The sequence below is a fragment of the Oryctolagus cuniculus genome, chromosome 4 (assembly GCF_964237555.1).
Source record: "Oryctolagus cuniculus chromosome 4, mOryCun1.1, whole genome shotgun sequence".
Taxonomy (NCBI): Eukaryota; Metazoa; Chordata; class Mammalia; order Lagomorpha; family Leporidae; genus Oryctolagus; species Oryctolagus cuniculus.
In genome coordinates, this window is record NC_091435.1 from 173,547,934 (window position 1) to 173,557,158 (window position 9,225).

Consider the following 9,225-nt stretch of genomic DNA (forward strand, 5'->3'; position numbering starts at 1 on the left):
CTTTCAATGTAACTGTGCCTTTCAAACAAAATAGTTGGGGAAGAATAATAAAAAAAAGAAAGAATTTCTCTGCTTTGTTTTAACCTGTCCTTCATAATTTGACAAAAAAGGGGAAAAATACCCACTTGTTTTGACGGTATAATGTCAGAGCCGGCATTGTTGCACGACAGCTTGACCCCCTACTGGTAATGCTCACATCCCATGTTGGAGCACCAGTTTGAGTCCAGGCTGCTACACGTGCAATCCAGCTCCCTGCTAATGCACATGGGAAAGCAGCAGAAGATGGCCCCTGCACCCCTGTGGAGACCTGGAGGAAGCTCCTGGCTCCTGGCTTCAGCTTGGCCCAGCCCTAGCCCTTGCAGCCATCTGGGGAGTAAACCAGTGTATGGGATATCACTCTGTCTCTCCCTCTCCATTACTCTTTCAAATAAATAAAAAAAAAAAAGAAAGAAAGAAAATAGCCTCTGTGAGAAGATGCTTCTAGCCAAGATTACAAAGTGCTTCAAAGCAAACTGGAAGCAGAAGTGGAGGGGAAAGCACAGATCTGAAGAGGAACCGGTGAAGTCCCAGAGACTGGAAGCAGAGAGAGCATGAGGGGAGTCTAGAGAACTAAGGATGGGTCCGTTTTGCAAGGTCTCACAGGAAAGAGTAGGGATTCTTTGTTCTGAAGTCAGTGCCATCGGTGAGAATGATGTGGTTAGATTTGCATTTTCAAAAGATCACTAGCTTCACTGCCAAGAATTCATTCTTTTTTTAAATTTTATTTATTTATTTGAGAGGTAGAGTTATAGACAGTGAGAGGGAGAGACAGAGAAAGGTCTTTCTTCTGTTGGTTCACTCCCCAAATGGCCGCAACAGCCAGAGCTTCATCGATCAGGAGCCAGGAGCTACTTCCTGGTCTCCCATGTGGCTGCAGGGGCCCAAGCACTTGGGCCATCTTTTGCTGCTTTCCCAGACCATTAGCAGGGGGCTGGATCAGAAGTGGAGCAGCCAGGACTAGAACCGGTAGCCATATGGGATGCTGGTGCTGCAGGTAGATGATTAACCTACTGCACCACAGAACTGGCCCCAGAATTCATTCTTGAAATATATCCTAAGGACCTACTATGGACTAATGCTATTCTGTACACTGAGGACAACAGCAGTTGGCAACAGAAATATTCCCTATCTTTGAAGATCTTCTGAATGGACAGCGTACAGAGAGTACATCAGATGCTTATGCTGTAAAGACTATTGGAACAGGGTAAGAATCATGTTTTTTTAGAATGATTTTTTAAAAAGAGTTATTTATTTGAAAGAGAGTCACAGAGAGAGGTAGAGTCAGAGAGAGGGAGGTCTTCCATTCCGTTGGTTCACTCCCCAAATGACTGCAAGGTCCAGAGCTGCGCTGATCCGAAGCCAGGAGCCAGGAGCTTCTTCCAGGTCTCCCACGTGGGTGCAGGGACTCAAGGACTTGGACCATCCTCTACTGCTTTCCCAGGCCATAGCAGAGAGCTGGATCTGAAGGGGAGCAACCGGGACTCGAACCAACACCCACATGGGAAGCCAGCGCTGCAGGCCAGGGCCTTAAACCCCTGCGCCACAGCGCCAGCCCCTAGATGCTTCTTGGCCTCAGATCAACATTAGGTTCATGTGGCTCAGCACAGTGGTGCTACGTTAGGGTCATACTGTTGCGTGTCATACTTGAAGAAGTCAGAGAAGACCTCTAGAGAGGTGATATAAAGAAAGAGGCAAGTCATGAAAGGCAAGACCTTTCCCAAGCAGGGAGCTCTCAAGCGCAAAGGCCCTCAAGCAAGAATGAGCTTGCCCTGCAAGCACTGTGATGCAACGGGTTAAACACCCCCGGGCTACCCGCACCATATCCGAGTCCCGGCTGCTCCGCTTCCCGTCCGACTCCCTGCTAATGTGCCTGGGAAGCGGCAGATGGTGGCTCAGATGTCTGAGCTTCTGCCACCCGTGCAGCAGACCAGGTGGAATTCCTGCCCTCCTGACTTCGGCCTGGTCCAGCCCCAGCTGCCTTGGCCAGCTGGAGAGTGAGGCTCGATCTCTCTTTCTCTGCGTTTCAAATAAATAAATAAATCTTTTTAAAAAGAATTTATGGCTAGGAGGAAAGAATGGTTATGAGGACCACACAAAGCTGGATGTGGTAGGCCAGATAAGAAACTGACTTTTCCTCCTTGGGCTAAGTGGTTGGGCTTTGAGCAGACTAGCTGCACATCTGTCACTTTGTTTTTAAGATTTATTTTATTTATTTGAAAGACAGAGTGACAGAAAGAGGGAGAGAAAGTGAGAGAAAGGGACCTTCTGCTATTTCACTCCCCAAATGCCCACATTGGTCAGGGATGAGTCAAGCCAAAACCAGAGGGCAGGAACTCTGTCTCGGTCTCCCACATGGGTGCAGGGCCCGAGCACCTGAGCCAGCCATCACGTTAGCAAGGAGCTGCATCAGAGGCAGAGAGCTGGGACTCAAACCAGCCCTCTGATATGGCATGCCAGCATCGCAAGCAGTGGCTTAGCTCACGGTGCCACAGTGCTGTCCTCACATCTGTCGTGTTTAAAAGGACTGTTCTGTTAGAGGTAGAACCCAAGGGGTGGATATAGCAGCGATCACTTTGTTAAGGTTCAGCTCTGCTGTATATTTGGAATGTTTTCCTAGTAAAGGGAGTGGACTGTTTTAGCTGCTGTATTGTAAATAAATTTTAGGAGAACAAGAGTGACAGAAGGAAGCTCAGTTGGGCTATCACAATAAATCAGGTAGCTTTGGATGTAGTGAGAAATGGTTAGATTCTGAATACATTTTGAATATAGAGCCAGCAAGATTTGCTTATAGAATGGATGGATTTGAGATGAAAGAAGAAGAGAAAAGTTAAAGATAATGCTCAAGTAGTAGACCTGAGCAACTGGAAGGGTGAGGTTGCCATCAACTGATACTTGGAAGGCAGGGTAGATGGAGCAGGTTTGGAGGAAGGCAGTTTTTGGATGAGCTGAGTCTGAGATTCCTGTTAGTTAGGTGATGATGTCAAGTAGACAACTGAAAACCAAGTCAGGAATTCAAAGGAAATACCCATGTAAGCAATCAGATTGACGACTCCACCTAAGGATTAGGAATGCAAAGACCAGAACTTCGAAAGAGCCCCAAAAACTCTTTCTCACACTTGTGTTCTAGACTGGTTTTGTTTATAGGTAGCTATCAGTGACTTCATCTTACCAAACTATATACATTACTGTCTGTACTTGTTTTTTTTTTTTCCAAAAAAAGTATATGTTTTGAGAAAAGACCTATTTTTTCTTTTTTTCTTTTTTTTTTTTTTTTTTTGAAGATTTTATGTATTTATTTGAGAGGCAGAGTTACAGACAGTGAGAGGGCGAGTCAGATATATGGGCAAGTCAGAGGTCTTCACTCTGCTGGTTCACTCCCCAAATGGCCACAACAGCCAGAGCTGAGCCCATCTGAAGCCAGGAGCCAGGAGCTTCTTCTGGGTCTCCTATGCGGTTACAGGGGCCCAAGCACTTGGGCCATCTTCCACTGCTTTCTCAGGCCACAGCAGAGAGCTGGAATGGAAGAGGAATAGCCGGAATTTGAACCGGTGGCCATATGGGATGCAGGCGCCACAGGCGGAGGATTAACCTACTGCGCCACGGGACCAGCCCCAACCTATTTTCTTTTAGACAGTCCACAATTCCATGTCCCTAAGAGATACTTAGAATATTCATAAAATAAAACTATTCAAATAACAGGATTTTTCATTTTGTTCATACAGCATCAGTTTTCTTACAAATATGTAGGTACTTTGAGCTGTTTTGTGCAAATAAGAGTGGCATTAGAAATTTCAGTCTATTGCACTCATGCCCATTTCAGGTCAGACTAATAAAAGAGAGCCTTTTGAAAAAAAAATTGGAATTTGTAAAAAGTGAACTATCCTGCTTATTGGCTTTATGCTCAGCTTTCCTGTGGTAGCAAGACAGTTCCAGCTTCACTTCTACATCCCGTGCAGCCCAAGGCCAGCAAGAAGGAGACCCTTTCCAACAGTCACTGAACCAGTATGGCTCTCTTTCCAATCCCTTAACAAATTAAGGTAGCTAGGCAAATCCTGGGCTGGGACCAGCCAAATGTGAGTCATATTCTCCACCTCTGGGTTCAGCCAAAGAACATGGGCAGTAGGAGAGGAGTGGTTCCCCAGAAGTAAAAGTGTGGTGCTCTCACCAAAACAGGGACATGCTTACTGGCAGGCAAAACACAGTACCTACCACACCAAATAAGTCGAAGGCCCAAGCTTTGTTCCTCCCATAAGCTTTTAAAAAGTTCATAATGTCATGGTGGGCACCTCGAATGTCTTCCTGCTCTACACACAAGACTGCCTTTCTCCCTGAGTCATCCACAGTCATATATTCAGTTGTCATTGACATGTGAACGTCACAAGAAGTCAGTGCAGAGTACAAAAGTCAACCAGCTGGAAGGGTCAGTATTGCAGCATATCGCTTTCCAGGGCACTCCCAACCTGGGGTTGCAGGTAGCTTCTTGTCTTCACAATTCTTCCCTATTGTCAGTCTGCCTAAAACATGCTTCTTTTCTCTCAGTACCCAGGGGGCAGGGTGGCTGATAACCAAGAAGCCTAGGAAACCACTGGAGAAGCAAGTGACAATGAATCAGCTTCAGTTCTCTGCTAGGGCAGTGATACAGTGTAGACACTGCACAAGAAAATCTACCAACACGGTGCCTGCTTTCAGCTTGACCCCTGCCTTCCTCTTCTACACGTAAGGTTATTCTCTCCACACGATCTTTGACCTACCCTATATAATATTGTTTAAGATTTTAGTTCAAAGTGTGCTGCGGGAAATGGATAACTTTGGGGTAAAGAGAAAGTTGGCTCTGGTATTCTGGAATTGGGAATGGCACCTTTAGTTTAATGCTTCCTTGGACACCAAACATAGCATTCTCTGTTGTAGGACATGTGTCAAGTCATAAGACTGGCAGAAAATCAAACCAAACCAAATGAATAGTTGTCGAAGTTCATCGCACATCCTGGAGCAATGCATGCCAGGAGTAGCCAGCTTGTATTAATAAACACAATCCTGATTAGAATCACTGCTCTGGGGTCCTGTTCATCAGGATTTTGTACATGAAAACTGGGTTTGCATTTGGTTACTTAAAAAATAGGTACAAGGCAAGTGTTTGGCCTAGCGATTAAGATACCAATTAGATACCACATACTATGTTGGAGTGCTTGGGTTCAGTACCCAGCCCTGCTACGGATTTCAGCTTCCTGCTCATGCGCACACTGGAAGGGAGCAGTCACGGCCCAAGCAGTTGCTGCCATCCATGTGGAAGACCTGGATTGGGTTCTCAGGCTGTTGCGAGTGTTTAGGAAGTGAGCCACTCCAGCAGAAGGGAGCTTGCACTCTGTCTTTTAAATAAGTTAATTAATTAGATAATTTAAAAGTAGATACTGGGGGCCGGCGCCACGGCTCACTAGGCTAATCCTCCGCCTTGCAGCGCTGGCACACCGGGTTCTAGTCCCGGTCAGGGCGCCGGATTCTGTCCCGGTTGCCCCTCTTCCAGGCCAGCTCTCTGCTGTGGCCAGGGAGTGCAGTGGAGGATGGCCCAAGTACTTGGGCCCTGCACCCCATGGGAGACCAGGAGAAGCACCTGGCTCCCGCCATCGGATCAGCGCAGTGCACCAGCTGCAGCGCGCTGGCCGCGGCGGCCATTGGAGGGTGAACCAATGGCAAAGGAAGACCTTTCTCTCTGTCTCTCTCTCTCTCACTGTCCACTCTGCCTGTCAAAAAAAAAAAAAAAAAAGTAGATACTGGGGCCAACTCTGTGGCTTAGTAGGTTAAGCCTCCACCCGCAGCGCCGGCATCGCATATGGGTGTAAGTTCGAGTCCCGGCTGCTCCACTGCAGATCCAGCTCCAGGCTAAAGGTCTGGGAAAGCAATGGAAGATGACCCCAGTGCTTGGGCCCCTGCACCCACATGGGAGACCCGGAAGAAGCTCCTGGCTCCTGGCTTCAGATTGGCTCAGCTCTGGCCGTCATGGCCATTTGGGGAGTGAACCAGCAGATGGAAGACCTTTCTCTCCATCCCTCCCTCCCTCTCTCTCTCTGTAACTCTGCCTCTCAAGTAAGTAAATAAAATCTTTCAAAAGAAAAGAAACCTACTATCTGTGAGGAAACAGGACCGCCCCACACACTGCATTCACCAGCACCTTGACCTCAGGCTTGCCAGCTGTCAGAACGGTAAGAAATCAATTTCCATGGTTTAGAAGCCACCCAGTCTATGGAATTTGGATCATAGCAGCCCAAGCTGACTAACACAAATACCAGTACTACCACACAGTCAAAATATACAAAAGATGCAATTTTAAAAATAGACATTACTATGATTCTCGCTGTTCAAAACCATTGTAGCTTTTCTCTTGTCTTGCATATTTCATCGATTTCTTTCATTTTTGAAAAACCACACCCTGGGTGCCGAGAGCAGATGGACATGGAGGAGCAGCCCCTGCCGTCCTTGGAGAAACAGGAGTGAAGATGTAACAACCCATCTTGTCACAGCTGGTCCCATCTGCCTCTCCGCCTCTCACAAATGACTGCGGAGTTTCATACGTTTTAGAGACTCCCCTACCAAGGTGACACAGTTAAGTAACAATCAAACCATTAGATGAAAAACTGATGAATAGAGTTATGATGTATGGATCAGGTTGACAAGGACCCCACTGTTCAATTTCAACACCACTAATATCAAACATACGTCATAAGCACCTTGAGCGGGGGCCATCAAACATATGCATGACACTTTCAAGTATCTTTGGCACCCCCTCAAAGGCTAATTTAAATCTATTCAAGCCTCTAAATCTAACTACCAATGTGTGAGGAGGGAGGAGACAGTAGCAGAAGGTGATAAACACCACCGAAGAAATGCAGTTGGCTTTCCCAGAGTGTGGGACATCTTGTAGGACAAATGCCAGGGCTTCTTCAATAAGGTAAAACATTAATAAACTACAAGAGATGTAAGAGACATAACCAAATACAGTGTATGCATCCTGATTTGACCAATTATAAAACTGCATTTAAAAAAAATTTATTTATTTGAGTGGCGTAGTTAGAGAGAGAGGGATAGAGGTCTTCTATCCATTGGTTCACTCCCCAAATGGCCGCAACAGCCAGGGCTGGGCCAGACTGAAACCAGGAACTTCTTTCGGGTCTCCCACGTGAGTCTACAGGCCCAAGCACGTAGGCCATCTTCTGCTACTTTCCCAGGTGCATTAGCAGAGAGCTGGATCAGAGGTGGAGCAGCCAGGGCTTGACCCAGCACTCATATGGGATGCTGGCAGTGCAGGGGGTGGCTTAGCCCACCATGCCACAGCTCCGGCTTCTAGCACTACAATTTTGAGGCAATGGAGGTTTTTGTTTGTTTGTTTGTTTGTTTGTTTGTTTTGACAGGCAGAGTGGACAGAGAGAGAGAGACAGAGAGAAAGGTCTTCCTTTGCCGTTGGTTCACCCTCCAATGGCCGCCGCGGCCGGCGGGCTGCCGCTGGCGCACCGCGCTGATCCGATGGCAGGAGCCAGGTGCTTCTCCTGGTCTCCCATGGGGTGCAGGGCCCAAGCACTTGGGCCATCCTCCACTGCACTCCCGGGCCACAGCAGAGAGCTGGCCTGGAAGAGGGGCAACCGGGACAGAATCCGGCGCCCCAACCGGAACTAGAACCTGGTGTGCCAGCGCCGCAAGGCAGAGGATTAGCCTACTGAGCTGTGGCGCCGGCCGAGGCAATGGAGTTTTAACTATAGGCTGGATAAAGCTGATATTAAGGAATTAATATTGAGAATTAGTAATTTTGTCAGTGTCATAATGATACTGTGCTCACGTCACTTTTTAATTTTTGTTTTGTTTTGCTTTGGAAAGGCAGAGAAACAGAGAGAGAAAGAGAGAGAGAGAGATCTTCCATCCACTGGTTCACTCCCCAAATGCCCACAACAACTGGGGCTAAAAGCCAGGCTGAAGGCAGGAGTGAGAAACTCTCTCTGGGTCTCCCACATGGGAGGCAGAGATCCAAAGACTTGAGCTACTGCCTCCTAGAGTACCCATTAACAGGAAGCTGGGGATCAGAAACAGAGCCAGGACTCAAATCTAAATACTCCAACATGAGGTACAGGCATCCCAACCAATTTCTTAACCATTATCCCAAACACCCACTTTTGATTGTTTTTGGAAACAGTCTTGGGGCCGTCGCTATGGCGTAGTGGGTAAAGCAGCTACCGCCTGCAGTGCAGGCATCCCATAAGGGTGCAGGTTCGAGTCCTGGCTGCTCCACTTCCAATCCAGCTCTCTGCTATAGCCTGGGAAACGGTAGAAGATGGCCCAAGTCCTTGGGTCCCTGCACCCACATGGGAGATCTGGAGGAAGCTCCTGGCTCCTGGCTCCTGGCTCCTGGCTCCTGGCTCCTGGCTCCTGGCTTTGGATTGGCCGCAGCTCTGGCTGTTGCAGCCATCTGGGGAGTGGACCACCAGATAGAGGATCTCTCTCTCTCTGCTTCTGCCTCTCTGTAACTCTGCCTTTCAAATAAATAAATTAATCTTAAAAGAAAAGGAAAGGAAACAGTCTTTGTCTGCTAAAGACATATACTGAATTATTTATTTATTTTAAATTTGAGAGAGGGAGCACTGGCTCATTCCCGAAATGTTCACAACAACATCTTAACTGCTGGGCCAAACACCTGCCCCATACTGAATTATTTAAAGATAACATTATATGATTCCCACTGTTTCCTTGAAAATGCTCCAGAGACGAGGGAGGAAGTGTAAGGACAGAAGAAGCAAGATCAGGTGCAAGTTCATAAGTGTTTGTTTGTTTTTTTAATCAGACGAGATAACAGGCATTTCCATTTCCTTAAACACTTAAAGAAAAGATATTTATTTATTTGAAAGGCAGAGTTACAGAGAGGCACAGGCAGAGAGAGAGAAGTCTTCTGTCCACTGCTTCATTCCCCAAATGGTCACAGGGTTGGAGCTGGGCCGATCCACAGCTGGGAGTCAGGAGCTTCTTCTGGATCTCCCATGTGGGTACAGGGGCCCCAGCGCTTGGGCCGTCTCCTGCACTATGTTGGAGTGTATGGGTTAGAGTCCTAACACCACTCCCGATGCCAGCTTCTGCTAGAGCACACCTTGGGAGGCAGCTCAAGTGGTTGTGTCCCTGCCACCCACAGGGAGAGACCTGGACTCAGTCCCC

The 9,225-nt window shown here is 47.5% G+C and overlaps 1 long non-coding RNA gene across 1 annotated transcript; it reads left to right on the top strand.

Moving 5' to 3' along the window:
* The first annotated feature begins 3,324 nt into the window (after nt 1–3,324).
* On the top strand, nt 3,325–5,083 carry LOC138849417 (uncharacterized). Its single transcript, XR_011388283.1, has 2 exons — nt 3,325–4,755; nt 4,948–5,083. It is a non-coding gene; the product is annotated as an uncharacterized lncRNA (long non-coding RNA).
* Nucleotides 5,084–9,225: the final 4,142 nt, after the last annotated feature.